The 19,742-nt window shown below is 43.5% G+C and overlaps 1 long non-coding RNA gene across 1 annotated transcript in view; it reads right to left on the bottom strand.

Moving 5' to 3' along the window:
- The window catches only part of LOC138851438 (uncharacterized), a 38,283-nt gene extending 19,810 nt beyond the window's left edge, over nt 1–18,473 (bottom strand). The window contains exons 1-2 of the long non-coding RNA XR_011391211.1: nt 18,393–18,473; nt 2,023–2,171 (exon numbers count right to left, since the gene is read on the bottom strand). This is a non-coding gene — a long non-coding RNA (uncharacterized lncRNA). The remainder of the gene's footprint in view (nt 1–2,022; nt 2,172–18,392) is intronic.
- Nucleotides 18,474–19,742: the final 1,269 nt, after the last annotated feature.

The raw sequence follows: 19,742 nt of genomic DNA, 5'->3' as shown, positions 1-19,742 counted from the left end.
GATGGGTGAATGTAGTGGAGTATCACTTCAGTGGCAGCGGGGTAGGAGGTGTAGTATGAGTCCTATTTGTTGGTAATTTGTGAACTTTTGGGTGATTTCTGCAGTTGCTTTATATCATTCTGGGTATCCACATATGTTAGTGTTATGCGGGTCTTGATTAGGTCATCACTGGGCTGCTGGGAACCTCAGGTAGAAGTAAAAATAGAGGACAAGGTTCCTGTTGCCGCTGCCGCTGTGTTAGACACCACTGGTGATTATGTGATTGTGTGCATGTGCGTGGGTGAGTGATAAGTGCAAGAGAGAACGATTGTGTGTAATAGGGATGTGCATGGGAGTGCTGAGTTCATGCGTTCTTAGTAGTTATTTAATATTGTTAATTAATGCCTTCTGCTGAAGGCTATCGTAGTAGCGTATAAAAGTAGAATGCTGCATGGGACAGCAATAAAGATAGGATTTGACTCCCATTGTAAACTAATTCAGTTTCTAATGTATGTATGTATATATATATATATATAAAATATATATATATATATATATATATATATATATATATATATATATATATATACATATGTATATATAAATATTAGGACAGCAGCTGGCGTTTTCACTACTGTAGAGTTGTTATTGTTTTCAATTTAATATGTTCTTAAGTTTAATTTAGTATGGTTAGTTTATAAGTTAAATAAACAACGGTGAAATGCTTACATTTTGGTGAGCTGGGGTAAATAGGGGGAGGGGGATTATACTGCTTGCATTTTTGCGGCATGTAATTATTGTGTGTGGATATTGAAATTAGCAGTCGGGAAGGAGTAAGAGGATTCTTTATTTTGTATTACTTGAATAGTTATATTTTGTAGTAATGAATTATGTATATGGCAGTATTCACCTATCAGCTGCATGACATATTACTGCATATTGCAGTGTATAGAAATGCAAGGTTCTGAAGCTCGGGAGTGTCCATAACCCTAGCACTTATAAGTTAGGAGCTTGTTTCTTGGGTGGCAGGAGCTTGTTTCTTGGGTGGCATTGAAAATTGGGTTGGTCAAATGTTTGTTAGTGGGATGAATTGTAAAGGACCTGCCTAGTATGGGCCAACAGGCCTGCTGCAGTGTTCCTCCTTTCTTATGTTCTTATGAATTTATATTGTCTGTCGATGCTCTCATGCTGTATGCTTTTGTTAATGTATTGTATGTTATAAATAAAAAAAAAATTAGTTGAGTGTAACTTTAATCCTAGAATTTGCTTATACCTTTTGCATAGCCCGTTATTTTGCTGCTGAAAACATATTGAAGTCGCCCAGTATTATTGTCTCGCAATTGTTTTCAACTCCGGACAAGACTCTGGAAAAGTCTTCTAAGAACTGGTCCTGGGTAGGAGGGCGGTAACTAGTTCCTACTAAGATGGGTTTGGTCTTAGGAAGCAGCACTTCAAACCATAGAATCTCCAGTTTATTGTTATTTAAATCAGGTCTTGGGTTGTAAGCTAAGTCATTTCTAATGTAGGCACATACTCCACCACCCTTTCTGTTCCTATCTAAGCGTTTTATATTGTAACCATCTATTTTGACCTCGTCGTCAGTCACCGTATCATCCAACCAAGATTCAGAGATGGTTATAACTGTCGCCCTAATTTTGTTAGCTAGAATCCTAATCTCTGCCAATTTAGGAAGAAGTGATCTTGCATTGACATGAATAAAGTGAAGGCCTGTTTTCATAAAACAATCATAATCATCAATATATGGCAATGGGTCATTTATATTAAAGTTAGGTAAATCAACGTCATCACTGCTAAAGGGTAACTGTGCCAAAGTGCATTTGTTACACACAAAATGAATTCTGGCACCGTTGCTATAATTGTACATACATCCATCATGCACCCACCCCTGGACAGGCACCTTAAGCTCAGAGAAAAAAAAATATACCTCCCCAACCCTACTAACAATAGTAGTAATGAGGCAGATAGCCTCAATACTGCCGTTAGTAGTAGTTTGAGGTATGATACATTTTTAAAATTCACTACCTGGTTTGTAGTGTCAGGAAGCTAAATGTTGCACATGACTTTCCACCGCCCAGCTTCATAACACTTGTGCACCCGGAAGTGTTTGCAGTGAAGATGTCTCCAGTGTTCTAATAGACATGGTCACCTCGGTCTTGTTTGTCAGGAGAATTCTGCTGGAAGTAAACAATTTGGAGGGTAAACTCTGCAACATATACATTACAACCCAGCCAAACCTACTCCTAATATACCTTAAATGTCACTGGTAAAATTCAACTTTTATTACTCTCCTCTGAATCAAACCTGATTAACTTTCAGGGTCCTGGCAGGTCGATGAGAGTTTACCACTTCACCCCTTTCCCTACCAGCCGGGCTGTGGCTCGTACGTGCGGCCAGCATTAACAGCCTGGTTGATCAGACCCTGATCCACCACGAGGCCTGGTCTCAGACCGAGCCGTGGGGGCGCTGACCCCCCCCCCCCCGAAACCCTCTCCAGGTACACCTGCACATTTACCCAAATAAAATTTCCTATAACAATAGATATTACCCATAGGGGTTATACACAGCTTGGGGAATGTTAGGCAATCAGGTTTGATCCAAGGAAGGGGAGGGTACTTACAAGCAGTTGCATCATATCTTCAATAGTACAGAGGCATCTAAATTTAATAGGGAGATAGTTAGGATCATTAAGACAACATTGTATTTCCCTTACACTTCCACGTCCCTCATAGCACACTAGGCTAACAACCAACACTATCGGTTATCTAATCATTTGGAGGCCTGCTGTGTACCAGTCTCTTAACACACTACTATGCTAGCTTTAATTCATAACCTACCTTACCTGCCAGTTATGGCTGGTATCTCAGGCACAACCTGCTGTATAGCCCTTGTGGCTTAGCGCTTCTTTTTGATTATAATAATAATAATCAGGCACAACCTGAGGACCACTACATTCAATCTCCCCCCCCCCCACTCTACCTCTATTTTTTGGGATTTTTAACCTAGCAGGGTTAATTATCCTATTCCCACTAATACCAATCTAAATCACCCCCCTAACTACTCATCAGCACCAGATGTTAGTGAATCCTTTCTGCCGACTAACACTTCACTTCAGATCACAAGTTTACATTATTTTCATCTATAACGTCTGCTGCCAGAAGTGTTGCACTTCACTACTTATAAACTATCAAACCAACTGTAATTCTGAACAATAATACTTTAATTGTGTAAACTCAAAGAACAAATATTTAACTTCGCACAGTTTGGCCAAAGGCATAAAATACGTAGAACACCTACCGCAACCGCTACCCAAAGCCCGGAACCCACCAAAATCCCCACGGAAACCATGTAAAATAACAGATTCCACACAGCTACTGAAGGTCGTTGGTGGGTTCCAAGGCCAACAGTTCTACGTAATCTATGCCTTCAGGGGAGATTACTCTTCCCTGCTATATGCATTCATAATGCATATAGCAGATTCTCCAGTTTTATACCTTACCTATCCTACTTAACATCACCTAAATCTAGAAGTAATTTTGCTAGAAACTGGAGTATGCAGCATACTCCAGGTATAAGGCTTACTAATTTGCAGAGCAGTGGCGGCACAAGCGGGGATGAAGGGAGGTGAAGGTAAGATCAAGAGGGTCTAGGCGAGGGGGGCGGCGAGAGATGCAAGACACACTTGGAAAATCCTAGAGGGATTAGTACGAAACTTTCACACGAAAAATCACTCCCATAAAAGCAAAAGACTCGGCAGGAGATGCAACATTCCCCATGTCAACATTCCTCTGACTGACTTTTTTCGGTTATCCTAGGTTCTCTACACACATGCTGTTATGTATGATAATCTATGTAACTATTTGTGTATACCTGAATAAATTTACTTATGAAAACCAGGGGTACTCCAGGTAGGTAAGATCAAGGTGTCTAGGCAAGATCGAGGGGGGTCTAGGAAAGATCAAGGTCTAGGTAAGATCAAGGGGGGTAGGAAAGATCAAAGGGGTCTAGGTAAGATCAAGGTATCTATGAAAGATCAAGGGGTAAGATGAGGTTGGATGAGTACCAAGTCAGACCAAGGGTCAAATAGTATAACAGACAATAAGACAGGTCGCAAAAACTATGGGGAGGGGGGGGGAGGGGTGAAATTACAAAGGACGTCAGGCGACCAAGTTCCAAGAAACAGTAGTAGTGGTATAGACAGTGGCAGGAATAGTAGTAATAATAATAATAGTAGTAGTATAGGTAGCACTGGTACGATTTGTGGTAATACCAGTTGTAGTAGTGATAATGCTAATGGTGGTAGTATTAGCACTGGTAATAAAAGAAGTGCTGATAGTCTAGCAGTAAGTAGTGGAGGTAATAGTAACATTAATAGTAGTGGTAGTAGTATCAATATTCGTAGCTGAAATAGTGTCAGTACAAAAAAGTAGGGAAATTGCGACAAGTTAACCCTCATTAATGAAGTTCAAAAGAAGCTTACAAAAGGCATGAAAAGCAATTCCAATATTCCTATAGGCCAATGTTAAATAAGAAATTAGATGTAAATAAAGTCTGGCTAGGAGACTGATCATCTATCAAGGTTGGAGGGTAGATCTCAAAATTTGCTCTCCAATTTAGTCTTCAGGACTTATTACCGCTGTAATTGACATTTCATGAATAATGATACCTGTTACAATGTCTCATACCAACTTGGTATTGTACACCATTTATGATGTGAAAACATAATACAAGTTAGAAAAATCTGGTCCAGGAAAAAAGGTATCAAAACTAAGGCCAGGTGGAGTCGAAAGTGGTCTCAAAACAATTCAGTTCCTTCTTCAAGTGACAGTTTTGTGAACTCAGTAAACAAAACATTAAACTTGCCAAAGGCATAAAATGCATAGAACACCTACCGCAACCACTACCCAAAGCCCAGAACTCACCAACATCCCCACAGAAACCACACAGCTTCTGAAGGTCGTTGGTGGCTTCCAAGGCCCACAGTTCTACCTACCCTATGCCTTCGGGGGAGATTACTCTCCCCTGCTATATGCATTATGAATGCATATAGCACCACCTAAATCTGTAACCTATTTTGATAGTAAAAACTAAATAACTGTAGATGTACAGTGTTATATATACACACCACAACTATGCAGCATACTCCAGATATAGGGCTTACTAATTTGCAGAGCAGAGAGGCAAAGGGGGATGAAGGGAAGGCATTACTAATTTGGTTCCATATTTGTTCCTCTCGTCAGATTTCTTTCATATTTGGTGTACGAGTAGAAGTGTTCACTCTCATTGTTTCCTGCAAGTTTCAGTAAGATAGCCCAAAAAACTGAAAAATATATATACTGAAACTTGCATTTGAAACGAACCCCAAAATTAATGGCACCACAAAAGGTGGTTTTGGGACTTGGTACTCATAAAACAATCATAAGGCTATATTCCTTCAAACAATAAAATTAAGTTACCAAGTTTTTTACATGTTGCAAAATACCTTGCCTTTTATTCCCACACAATGCCCAAAGTATTTGGAAAAACAATTGTGCTTTGTTACTCACAATCAAGAACAATCATTGATTTATGATTTTTTGTTAATAAATTATTTCATTTAATTCAATAAACGTTTGTACGTAACACAGACTGCAAGGGTGGAAAGGGTGTGTGTGGTGGACATAGCATATTCAGATCATCGGGCGGTAATTGAAGAAGTAGGGTGGGACGGGTTGCCTAAGAGGCATAGGAGTTTTTGGAAATTGAATGTTCGGCTCCTTGAAGATGGAGGGGGGAGGGAGGGGTTTGCGTGATTGTGGAGGGAGTTATGGTTGGAGGGGGGAAGCTGTTAGGGATATGTTGGCGTGGTGGGATGGAGTGGCAAAGGGGAGGATTAGGGCGTATTATGTTAGACAGGGCAAGAGGGAGGCTCGGATGACTTTTGGGCTTATAAGATATTTGGAGGGGCAGTTGAGAGATTGTTATGGGAGAGGGGTGGGGGGCAGGGGCTATCCTGTGGAGGAAATAGAGGGGCTGAAGCAACGCATCAGGGAATTGCAGAATCAGAAATTTGATGCAGTTCGGGTTAAAGGTGGGTTAGAGGAAGTTTTGTGGGGCGACAGGCCATCGGCGTGTGTTCTGCGGGGGCAGCGGAAACGTCAGGCAGCTACAGAGATGGAATGTTTGTTAGTGCAGGAGGAGGTTGGAGGTTTTTGTGTGGGGCAGGTGCTTCGTACAACAGAAGGGATGGGTTATGTGGATCAATGGTTCAGGACTTCTTTGAGGAGTTGTGGAGTGCAGGGGGGGGGGCATTAGGGCAGTTGGGAGGGCATGTGGTCAATGTTCTGAGCAGGGGGGACCGTCTGGCGCTGGGAGGAGACAGACGAAGGGGAGGTGTGGCAGGCATTATCGGGTATGAGTAGAGGTAAATCCCCGGGGATCGACGGTCTGCCATGTGAGTTTTACTTACAAAATTGGGATATACTTAAGGGGTTCTTGGTGAGGTTGTTGAACGCGATGAAAAACAAGGGTGAGCTGGGGGTTTTGCAAGCAACTGCAGTGGTAGTCTTGGTCCCAAAGGTGGCCAGTCCACGCACAGTGAAGGACTATAGGGTTATTCTTTACTGTGTGCGGATTATAAGTTATTCACTAAAATTTTGGGGAATAGGTTGAAGTGTGTGTTCAATAGGGTAGTGGCAGCGGGCCTATTGAGGTGCAGGAAGGACCATGTATGAGGGGCATGGGGTGATTCGGGGGTTTGTGGAGTGTGTGCAAGGAATGGTGGGGGGGAGGGTGTTGGCCTTAGATTGGAGGGCTGCATACGATAGTGTCAAGAGAGAAACATTGTGGGGGATACTGAGGAGACAAGGGTTTGGGGATGAGATTGTGAGGTGGGTACAAACGTTGTATCATAGAGCGGGTGTTCGGGTGCAGGTGAATGGAAGGGTGGGGGAGTGGATCCCTATGGGTAGAGGTCTGTGGCAGGGATGTCCTTTATCCCAACTACTTTTTGCATGTTTGCAGGATCCGTTTTATAGAGCGGTGGAGGTATGCATGAGGGGGGAGCGATAGGGGTGGGTGAGATGAGGTGTGCCAGGAATTGTCGGTTATGTAGATGACACGACGATTCTTGTGCAGGAGGGGGAAGGTTTAGGAGGGATGGGGAGGATTGTGGACCTGTTTGGAGAGGCAACTGGTATGAGGGTGAATGTAGAGAAATCTAAGTTTATGGGGTTGGGGGATTGGGAGGGGAAGGTGGGGGAGAGGGTAGTGGGAGGTGGGGTGTTGTGGATCAGGTTAAGATTTGTGGGATTGAGTATATGCAGGATGTACAGCAAGCTAGGATGGTTAATTCTGGCAGTGTCGTGGAAAGGGTGAATAGACGGTTGGATGGGTTGCGGCCGGGACATTTAACGCTTCATCAAAGGGTCATTGTAGTGAATGTCTTACTATATAGTAAAATTTTGCATGTGGTCGCTATGTACCCTTTGTTGCAATCAGATATTATGGTATTATTGAGGAGAGTCTTTAGGTTTATTTGGGGGTTGGGATGTGATTTGTTACGGAGGGGGGTTGTTACTCTCCCAGTGCGCAGAGGCGGGCTGGGGTTAATTAATTTAAAGAATAGGATTACGAGTGTATATGTAAAGAGGGGGTTTCTCCGAGTGGGGAGGTGTAAAGGTGGTGGGTTGCACCTTTTGTATGAGGATGTCAGAATATGGTGGGGAGGGAAGGATTTGTGTGTGTGTGAGGACATGTTGCGGGTGCTCTTGTATGTTAGGGATGTGACACACATGAGGGTGGGGTTTTTAGAGAAAGTGGTGGGGGAAAGGGAAGTGGCAACTGTGGAAGGAGTGTATCCAGTGTATGCATGGGGGGATATTTGGAATAGGTTGTGTAGGCTACGAATCCGGCCCCGAGAGCGGGAGGTGATGTTCCAGTTCCTGCATGGTATCCTGCCATCAAGTGCGGTTCTTCGAGACCGGAGGATTTGTGAGGAGGGCGTCTGTGGGGTTTGTAGGGATGAGGATACAGCCTTTCATGCAGTCTATTTCTGTGAACGATTGGGGGACGTACGGGAGTGGATGGGGAGTGGTAAGATCGGTGGGGGGGGGGAGGGATTCCGGTCTTGCGAGCTCTAAGTTTGGATGTGGGAGGGGTGGGAATCCCTGTGCAGCGAACAATTGGTTACCTTATTGTGGATTTTGTTTGTGTCGTGGGCTATGAGGGGTCAGATGGAAGGGGGGGTGCGTAAAAGAGTATTGGCGGCAACCTTGTATCGTACGCTGTGCCGGAATCGGGTTCTTTATGGGATAAGGTGGGAGAGGGATTTCCCTGTAAGCTATCGTGGTTTAACGGTGGGGGTTCTCTTGGGGATGTATGAGGGGGAGGGGGTTAGGGGATGCGGCGAGCTGGTCTCCCCGGGGGGGGGAGCTAGTGTGTGTGAGTACGACTGGAACACCACTTATATGTTAGAGAGAGAGGGTGTTTTATGGTGAGTGGGTTATGAGAGTGTTGGGTATGAGGTTGCCGTGTGTTGTAGCGTCAGTATATATTGTGCTTCTTTTATTATGGTGAAGTGGTATGCGTGTGGGGGGGGGGGAATATGACAAACTTATAAAGTCAAGATTGGTAATCATACTATTTGTATAATGATGGGTGCTGAATGATGTTACGTGTGCGGGTGTTTTACAACTGTAATGCATGGTGTGTTTTTTAAGTTTGGAGCCATTTTGGGATTCTTGTGTTATATGCACGCCACTGTTATATTAACGGGTGCTTAGATTGGCTTTGTTGCTGTAACATTAGACTTCATGCTTGTTAATTGGTAGAGTTTTCATATCATGTATATGTATATTGGGGAAAAGTGTTTTTAGTTGCTAGCTATGTTAGGAAGACAGGGATTGTGCCAATATGTTGTGGCAGCAGCAAGGGTTTCCTCATCCTGCATATTGCAGGTTTTGAGTCCGTGTAATCAGAGTGTATAGGTTAGCGTTCTCTGGATTGGGGTGATTATGTTGATGTTGTATTGTGCATAAATTTTGATGTTGGGCCAAGTGTTGGGCAACATTTGGACGTTAATGTAAATATTGTGTATTCTGCAAGTTTTTATATAAATTATAACAATAACTCTAGTTGGGATAGTGCATATAGACATTGCTAAGACTTTTGTTAGTTGGTATGCAAATAATCAAATGGTTGGGCAAAAACTGTCTTACAATAACATGATACTTAATGATTTAGTTTATAATGAGTTTTCATATCGTGTGTGTGTGTACTCACCTAGTTGTACTCACCTAGTTGAGGTTGCAGGGGTCGAGTCCAAGCTCCTGGCCCCGCCTCTTCACTGGTCGCCACTAGATCACTCCCTGAACCATGAGTTTTATCGTACCTCTGCTTAAAGCTATGTATGGATCCTGCCTCCACTACATCGCTTCCCAAACTATTCCACTTCCTGACTACTCTGTGGCTGAAGAAATACTTCCTAACATCCCTTTGATTCATCTGTGTCTTCAGCTTCCAACTGTGTCCCCGTGTTGCTGTGTCCAGTCTCTGGAACATCCTGTCTTTGTCCACCTTGTCAACTCCTCTCAGTATTTTGTAAGTCGTTATCATGTCCCCCCTATCTCTCCTGTGTGTGTGTGTGTATATATATATATATATATATATATATATATATATATATATATATATATATATATTATATTATATTGGGGGAATGGTGTTTTTTTTAGTTGCAAACTAAGTTAAGGGGAAGGGGTTGGGCCACTATTTTGTGGCGGCAAGGGTGCCTCATCCTGCACTTTTCAGGTTTTGAGGGAGTGTTATCAGTGTGTATGGATATAGTGTCCACTGGCGTGGTATGGATTGTGTTGATGTAATTTGTGTAAGTTTTGACAATGGTCCATATGTTGGACAACATTTTCATGTTGCGTACAATTTGTATTCTGAGAGTTTTTAAATAAAATATAAAAAAAAATCAATAATAAAGGCTGGGCTTCATGAAACAAGTCAATAATTTACTTCCGAGATAATTGCCTCGAACGCCAGCCGGCCTCCCGTCTCGGAAAAAAAAAATAAAATCGCGTTTGTTTCAGGGTTTACTGGTAATCTAATGTAGTTAGCCTCTCCAAAACATCGTTTTCTCTTATTCAATGCCAAAGAACACGTTATAGGAACGAGGGGAGATGATGTTATATTAAATTATTATTATAATCAAAAAGAAGCGCTAAGCCACAAGGGCTATACAGCGATGTTATATTAAAAAAGGCAGGTATACACCCGCCATATTATGGACTATTTTACTAATCTTAGTATATATATCATGTTTATGTCATTTATAATGTTTATTATGTCATTAGATCACTCACCCATTTGACCATAAACAGAAATATTAATCTCAATCTTAAAATAATGAATCTTATGATACTCCAATACTGAAACTATGTACTGTGCCAAAACAAAATCATTCACATTGCTAAACTCACAAACTAGTATTTAGTCACTTAGCCATAATACCAACTTACCTCATAATTTGTAATATTTTAAAATAAAGAATTAAACTAAGTCTGCCCGAAATGCCTAGCCATGCTAGGTGTTCTAGTGGTACACTCTGTAATGCCTAGCCATGCTAGGTGTTCTAGTGGTACACTCTGTAATCATTATTTTACTACATGTAAACCACACAATAACCAAATTCTGTAAACTCAGCATTGTAATCCTTATAGAGAATAAACTTTGAATTGAATTGAATTAAGTTGACAGCATAAAAATGAAGAATTTTCTCCTGACTCCCCAAAGCAGGAGGAATGTTCCCTGACGATTCCTGATTGGCTGGAAGTCCACGTATGAGCTCTGCCCATACTCATATGATGCCAAATAGCCTATATTAGAAAGAAAACAATGAATAAGAAAAAAAGGAAAAATTCCTAAAACGGGATTTGAGCAGTCATGATGGCCACCGAATATGTCACCATACATGATATAAATAACTAATTCCTTGTAGAAACGTCGTACGATATTGATTCTTGCTGCCCGAGTTAAGCTATTTTTCTATACCAATAAGTCAATTTTTATATTTTTTTTCGCTCGCGCGCCACGCACGTCATGTCTCCCATGGTCTCTAAGTAAGTTCAAGGGGGGCCTAGGTAAGATCAAAGGGGGATCCAGGTAAGATCAAGGGGGGTCCAGGTAAGATCAAGGGGGTCTAGGTAAAATCAAGGGGGTCTAGGCAAGATCAAGGTGGGTCTAGGTAAGATCAAGGGGGGTCCAGGTAAGTTCAAGGGGGGTCTAGGTAAGATCAAGGGGGTCCAGGTAAGATCAAGGGGGGTCCAGGTAAGATCAAGGGGGGTCCAGGTAAGAACAAGGGGGGTCCAGGTAAGATCAAGGGGGGTCCAGGTAAGATCAAGGGGGGTCCAGTAGGATCAAGGGGGGTCCAGGTAAGATCAAGGGGGTCCAGGTAAGATCAAGGGGGGTCCAGGTAAGATCAAGGGGGGTCCAGGTAAGATCAAGGGGGGTCCAGGTAAGATCAAGGGGGGTCCAGGTAAGATCAAGGGGGTCTAGGTAAGATCAAGGGAGTCTAGGTAAGATCAAGGGAGTCTAGGTAAGATCAAGATGGGTCTAGGTAAGATCAAGATGGGTCTAGGTAAGATCAAGATGGGTCTAGGTAAGATCAAGATGGGTCTAGATAAGATCAAGGGAGTCAAGGTAAGATCAAGGGGGTCTAGGTTAGATCAAGGTTAGATCAAGGGGATCATATCAAGGGGGTCTAGGTAAGATCAAGGCAGGTCTAGGTAGGATCAAGGGGGTCCAGGTAAGGTCAAGGTGGGTCTAGGTAAGATCAAGGAGGGTCTAGGTAAGCTCAAGGGAGGTTTAGGTAAAATCAAGGGGATCCTAAAGATCAAGGGGGTCTAGGTAAGATCAAGGCAGGTCTAGGTAAGATCAAGTGTCTAGGTAAGATCAAGTGTCTAGGTAAGATCAAGGGAGTCGAGGTAAGATCAAGGCGGGTCTAGGTAAGCTCAAGGAAGGTTTAGGTAAGATCAAGATCCTACGTAAGATCAAGGGGTCTAGGTAAGATCAAGGGGGTCCAGATAATATCATACGAGTCTAGGTAAGGTCAAGGGGATCTAGGTAAGATCAAGGTGGTTTAGGTAAGATCAAGGGGGTCTAGGTAAGATCAAGGAGGTTTAGATAACATCAAGAGGATCCTACTTAAGAGCAAGAGGGTCTGGGTAAGATCAAGGGAGTCTAGGCAAGATCAAGGGGGTCTAGGCAAGATCAAGGGGGTCTAGGTAAGATCAAGGTGGTCTAGGCAAGATGAAGGGGTCTAGGTAAGAACCAGGGTCTAGGTAAGATCAAGGGGATCAAAGTAAGATAAGGGGGTCTAGGCAAGACCAAGGGGGTCTAGGCAAGACCAAGGGAGTCTAGGCAAGACCAAGGGAGTCTAGGCAAGACCAAGGGAGTCTAGGCAAGACCAAGGGAGTCTAGGCAAGACCAAGGGAGTCTAGGCAAGACCAAGGGAGTCTAGGCAAGACCAAGGGAGTCTAGGCAAGACCAAGGGAGTCTAGGCAAGACCAAGGGAGTCTAGGCAAGACCAAGGGAGTCTAGGCAAGACCAAGGGAGTCTAGGCAAGACCAAGGGAGTCTAGGCAAGACCAAGGGAGTCTAGGCAAGACCAAGGGAGTCTAGGCAAGACCAAGGGAGTCTAGGCAAGACCAAGGGAGTCTAGGCAAGACCAAGGGAGTCTAGGCAAGACCAAGGGAGTCTAGGCAAGACCAAGGGAGTCTAGGCAAGACCAAGGGAGTCTAGGCAAGACCAAGGGAGTCTAGGCAAGACCAAGGGAGTCTAGGCAAGACCAAGGGAGTCTAGGCAAGACCAAGGGAGTCTAGGCAAGACCAAGGGAGTCTAGGCAAGACCAAGGGAGTCTAGGCAAGACCAAGGGAGTCTAGGCAAGACCAAGGGAGTCTAGGCAAGACCAAGGGAGTCTAGGCAAGACCAAGGGAGTCTAGGCAAGACCAAGGGAGTCTAGGCAAGACCAAGGGAGTCTAGGCAAGACCAAGGGAGTCTAGGCAAGACCAAGGGAGTCTAGGCAAGACCAAGGGAGTCTAGGCAAGACCAAGGGAGTCTAGGCAAGACCAAGGGAGTCTAGGCAAGACCAAGGGAGTCTAGGCAAGACCAAGGGAGTCTAGGCAAGACCAAGGGAGTCTAGGCAAGACCAAGGGAGTCTAGGCAAGACCAAGGGAGTCTAGGCAAGACCAAGGGAGTCTAGGCAAGACCAAGGGAGTCTAGGCAAGACCAAGGGAGTCTAGGCAAGACCAAGGGAGTCTAGGCAAGACCAAGGGAGTCTAGGCAAGACCAAGGGAGTCTAGGCAAGACCAAGGGAGTCTAGGCAAGACCAAGGGAGTCTAGGCAAGACCAAGGGAGTCTAGGCAAGACCAAGGGAGTCTAGGCAAGACCAAGGGAGTCTAGGCAAGACCAAGGGAGTCTAGGCAAGACCAAGGGAGTCTAGGCAAGACCAAGGGAGTCTAGGCAAGACCAAGGGAGTCTAGGCAAGACCAAGGGAGTCTAGGCAAGACCAAGGGAGTCTAGGCAAGACCAAGGGAGTCTAGGCAAGACCAAGGGAGTCTAGGCAAGACCAAGGGAGTCTAGGCAAGACCAAGGGAGTCTAGGCAAGACCAAGGGAGTCTAGGCAAGACCAAGGGAGTCTAGGCAAGACCAAGGGAGTCTAGGCAAGACCAAGGGAGTCTAGGCAAGACCAAGGGAGTCTAGGCAAGACCAAGGGAGTCTAGGCAAGACCAAGGGAGTCTAGGCAAGACCAAGGGAGTCTAGGCAAGACCAAGGGAGTCTAGGCAAGACCAAGGGAGTCTAGGCAAGACCAAGGGAGTCTAGGCAAGACCAAGGGAGTCTAGGCAAGACCAAGGGAGTCTAGGCAAGACCAAGGGAGTCTAGGCAAGACCAAGGGAGTCTAGGCAAGACCAAGGGAGTCTAGGCAAGACCAAGGGAGTCTAGGCAAGACCAAGGGAGTCTAGGCAAGACCAAGGGAGTCTAGGCAAGACCAAGGGAGTCTAGGCAAGACCAAGGGAGTCTAGGCAAGACCAAGGGAGTCTAGGCAAGACCAAGGGAGTCTAGGCAAGACCAAGGGAGTCTAGGCAAGACCAAGGGAGTCTAGGCAAGACCAAGGGAGTCTAGGCAAGACCAAGGGAGTCTAGGCAAGACCAAGGGAGTCTAGGCAAGACCAAGGGAGTCTAGGCAAGACCAAGGGAGTCTAGGCAAGACCAAGGGAGTCTAGGCAAGACCAAGGGAGTCTAGGCAAGACCAAGGGAGTCTAGGCAAGACCAAGGGAGTCTAGGCAAGACCAAGGGAGTCTAGGCAAGACCAAGGGAGTCTAGGCAAGACCAAGGGAGTCTAGGCAAGACCAAGGGAGTCTAGGCAAGACCAAGGGAGTCTAGGCAAGACCAAGGGAGTCTAGGCAAGACCAAGGGAGTCTAGGCAAGACCAAGGGAGTCTAGGCAAGACCAAGGGAGTCTAGGCAAGACCAAGGGAGTCTAGGCAAGACCAAGGGAGTCTAGGCAAGACCAAGGGAGTCTAGGCAAGACCAAGGGAGTCTAGGCAAGACCAAGGGAGTCTAGGCAAGACCAAGGGAGTCTAGGCAAGACCAAGGGAGTCTAGGCAAGACCAAGGGAGTCTAGGCAAGACCAAGGGAGTCTAGGCAAGACCAAGGGAGTCTAGGCAAGACCAAGGGAGTCTAGGCAAGACCAAGGGAGTCTAGGCAAGACCAAGGGAGTCTAGGCAAGACCAAGGGAGTCTAGGCAAGACCAAGGGAGTCTAGGCAAGACCAAGGGAGTCTAGGCAAGACCAAGGGAGTCTAGGCAAGACCAAGGGAGTCTAGGCAAGACCAAGGGAGTCTAGGCAAGACCAAGGGAGTCTAGGCAAGACCAAGGGAGTCTAGGCAAGACCAAGGGAGTCTAGGCAAGACCAAGGGAGTCTAGGCAAGACCAAGGGAGTCTAGGCAAGACCAAGGGAGTCTAGGCAAGACCAAGGGAGTCTAGGCAAGACCAAGGGAGTCTAGGCAAGACCAATGTAGTCTAGGCAAGACCTAGGCAGGGGAGTCTCGGCAAGACCAAGGGAGTCTAGGCAAGACCAAGGGAGTCTAGGCAAGACCAAGGGAGTCTAGGCAAGACCAAGGGAGTCTAGGCAAGACCAAGGGAGTCTAGGCAAGACCAAGGGAGTCTAGGCAAGACCAAGGGAGTCTAGGCAAGACCAAGGGAGTCTAGGCAAGACCAAGGGAGTCTAGGCAAGACCAAGGGAGTCTAGGCAAGACCAAGGGAGTCTAGGCAAGACCAAGGGAGTCTAGGCAAGACCAAGGGAGTCTAGGCAAGACCAAGGGAGTCTAGGCAAGACCAAGGGAGTCTAGGCAAGATCAAGGGAGTCTAGGCAAGATCAAGGGAGTCTAGGCAAGATCAAGGGAGTCTAGGCAAGATCAAGGGAGTCTAGGCAAGATCAAGGGAGTCTAGGCAAGATCAAGGGTCTAGATATGATCAAAGGGGTCTAGATATGATCAAGGGATCTAGATATGATCAAGGCGGTTTAGGTAAGATCAAGGGGTCTAGGTAAGATCAAGGGGTCTAGGCAAGATCAAGGGGTCTAGGCAAGATCAAGGGGATCTAGGTAAGATCAAGGGGGGTCTAGGTAGGATCAAGAGGAAGGGGATTCTATATAAGATAAAGGGGATCTAAGTAAGATCAAGAGGGTATAGGTAAAATCAAGAGGGTCTACTTAAAATCATGGGGTCTAGGTAAGATCAAGGTGGTCTAGGTAAGATCAAGGGGGGTCTAGGTAAGACCAAGGGGGTCTAGGTAGGATAAAGGGGGTCTAGATAAGATCAATAAGTCTATAGAGTCTGTAAATATACACTGTATAACCCAATTGCAAAACAAATGCTCCCCCCCCCCCAGACGCTCTAATACAGACTGGAGTCGTAAGCACTAAACCCACAAGGTTATGCTACTTTAAATATTTTTGGGGACTTCAAAGTATAAAATTACTTGGTCATGTCCTCTACGACCCTAATGAAAATAGGAAATTTTGGTTAATTAAACATTCCACATTTCTGAGGACTTATTGATTTTCTGGCTATAATATATATTCTGTCTAAGGAAAATTTATCCCGTCATGTTGAGCTAAAACTTTGGTTGTGTAGTTTTAAAAATAGGTCAGACAAGAGAGTTGAGTTAGACCTGCCTAACACGGGTCAATAGGCCTGCTTCAGTGTTGTTTGTTTTAATGGACATGCCTGAGTTAATTGGCTTTCCTTACACCCGGCATCAAGACCTCTGGCATTACCCTCATCACACTAAATTATCTTAGTGTAATTATTAACCAGTTGTCCCAGTAAGGGGCAACATGCCTATTGCAGTGTTCCTCCTTTCTTATGTTCTAAGTCAGGACGACATTATGACATTTTCATTAGGATATTTGTACTCCCCCAGGATGCGACCCATACCAGTAGGCCTGCTGCAGTGCTCCTCCTTTATGTGAACAGTACTAATGGATATAAGGGAACATGCCCACTTGTGCCCGCGATCGAATTCCAGTTCTTCAGTTGAGGCCGCTGCCAACTGAGCCATGATATATCACATACACATTTCATCTCTGCTTCCTAAACTCTTGCAGGATGGGTATAGGCTGCAAGATATTAGACTAACACTTCCTAAAATTTAATCAGTTTTCAAATCTAAGCTTTACAACCCATTTCTCCAATTTTTATCTCCACCCCATTCAGGGTAACCTATAGAATACATTCCTCATTATTTCCTGGCCAGATATTTCACCTCTGGTCGGGAGATAAGCTAATACTTCCCACTAAGCTACTTTTGATATCAATTCCTTACAATCTTTCCTATACTCTCCCCGCCACTCTACCACCTAATACAATTACTATCTGCTACAATAACCAAACTTTAGTGGACTTCTAACCTGGAAATACCTTACAAGTGGACGACGTCTCTGTCAGTGGAACGCCTTCCAACTGAACAAAAGAAATTAATGGAAAAATAAATAAAGAAATAACTTAGGAAAAATGAGAATAATGATTTGAGAATTTTACTTAAAATTTAAATATAATAAAAAAAATGGCCTTCAGTTGGGCAGGAGTAGGTATGGCCCTGGATAGTTCCTCTGATGTTATTTATGTAGGTTATCCTGGGCAGATGGTAATAATCCGATGTTCTGGAATCTCCTACCACTTGGATGGAGCACAAGTAGAATAGGTAAGGGCCGGTAGTAGTAGAATAATGTTAATAAGTATTATTAACATATGTCTTGCTCCTTTATCTGGCGTCTATCCTGGAAGACCACGCCAGGAACAGAGCTGGTAATAAAAAAAAAATAAACTGGTTACCCATAGTCATGATAATATAACATTTAAGAATTGAAAAGAATGATAAATGCCAAAATCATTACTGGTAACCAGCAAACAAAATAAGAAACAAAGTGATACTCCTGGTATATCACCCTACCTGATTAGGAGAAGAGTGGAGGTGAAGTGACTCTCCAAACTTCAACCCACACCAGGTAAGGTCAATATTACCATGAGTAGAAACTAACAACTCGGACACCAGGAACTAGTTTTGCCCCAGCCCGCCAGAGGGGGGGGGGTGCACGCGACGTAACTAATGGTTCCTGGTTGCCCGAACAACCTTAACCCCACTTACACCTACTTTTCCCTCACAGTCTCCAACCGTTACATCTCCACATACCTGGAGTAACCCCTCTCCAGGTATACTCCAGGTATAACACAATGTTATGGGTCAAAGCATTTTTTAGTGTGGTTGTCTCCACTCCTCAAACTGGTCAGTATTGCTGTGCTGATTACTGTTGAGGCAAACACAGCCAGGCACAGCAATTACCACACCAGGAACATTATGACCAACATTAATGTAATGTAAACTAATAACATTACTGCCTGACTGATATACCCATTAATGTTTAACATAGTAAAACTATTTTCTTTAATCAATATTTCTTACACATTAACCTGATGACTAACAATTTGTTTACATGGAGGCCTTTTCTGGGTCACAAGGAGCAAGTTCCTTAGATCAAGAGACCTTCACTAAGTTATTTTTCAATGGAAAAATATAGCCCAGAAGTATGGGTTATGCAACGCCTAGTGTGAGAGTTATTGTTTGATCAGAGGAAGGGGAGTAGCTCCAGTTCCTCGCATCAAAACCCCTCCACAGGGTCAATCCCCCCTCTATGACATTAGGCCCCCCAAAAATTATATTAAAACTCAAAATATTAATAATTTAGTGTGCAAACTGGTAACGGGGAACAGGAGTTGCAACTGGTGCCGGGGACCAGAAGCTGCAGCTCAACTCTGCTGATGCACTTACAAATACGTAACTAGACGATACTTACGTTATTTAGGAAGCGGCAAAGCCGCCGGGTCGGCAGGAAGAGGAGCAACACGTCTCTCCTCTACGACCTGTGAAGTTCAACTGACCTTTAGTGAACTTGAGGTTGGTCACTGTCCTGACCTGCACTATAACACCATTACTGATAACCTGAGTAATTCTGACTACCACCAATAGATGGCACTACTACATCATTACTATCAGGCATATTACACCTTTAGCATATCGTGCCCTCCATTGCTCTATGACACTAGTGGGGTTAGCGCCTAGTTATGATTGTGTGAAGACACTACAAAAAAGCTCTACAAAAACACAATATTACAAAAATTGTAAAAACTTTTTTTTTTTTTTTTTTTTTTTTTTTTTTCACTTTTTGGATCTTTTTTTTTTTTTATATTTTATTTAAAAACAACATACACATGATACAAGCCGACAATTAGCAAATCCAAAACCGTGACAGACAATGTCAGTACATACACAATAAACAAAAAAAACCATTTTAACATATTGATATAACGAAATTCTACCGTAAGAAACCCAACCCGTTTACGGGGAAAAAAAAAACATACCGACTACAAAACAGAACGTCTGAGTCATAAAACATGTAGGAATAAGTCCTATAATCATGTATATATGTATATACATACACATGCACATATACACATACATGTATGTGCACATATGTTCTTACTGCACAGACTGGATTATACTAGAACAAACAAACAAACAAATAAAAAAGACTTATCACTAAAAAAAAAACTAGACAAACTAAATACATAACATCCAAAACAGAAGTGGCAGACAATGTCAGGTACACACAAAACATTGTAACACATTGATATAACAAAATTCTACTAAAATAACCCAACCAACCGACTTCCAAACAAACAGTCGGAGTCATTATAAAACATGTAGGAATGAGTCCTACAAACATATATATATATATATATATATATATATATATATATATATATATATATATATATATATATACATATATATATATATATACATATATATATATATATATATATATATATATATATATATATATATATATATATGTATACATATACGCATGCTTATACACACATACGTGTATGTGCATTTGTTCGTACAGAACAAACTGGATCATACATAGAAATAATACACTAAATGACTTTTCACCAAATAAACTAAAAAAATATTACATCCAATGATAGAACTATACCTAAGACATTGGTTCCCACAAACACACCTACACACACACAAAATTAATGTTACCGATTAACACTCAATATATAATATGACCTTCCAGTCAAATGAAGGGTATATATAAACCCCATCAAATACTTTTATATTTTGGTACATAGGT

This window comes from Cherax quadricarinatus, unplaced genomic scaffold (assembly GCF_038502225.1).
Source record: "Cherax quadricarinatus isolate ZL_2023a unplaced genomic scaffold, ASM3850222v1 Contig613, whole genome shotgun sequence".
NCBI classification, from domain to species: Eukaryota; Metazoa; Arthropoda; class Malacostraca; order Decapoda; family Parastacidae; genus Cherax; species Cherax quadricarinatus.
Note: the sequence above shows the minus strand (reverse complement) of the source record. Positions and strands in the feature narration are given on the sequence as shown.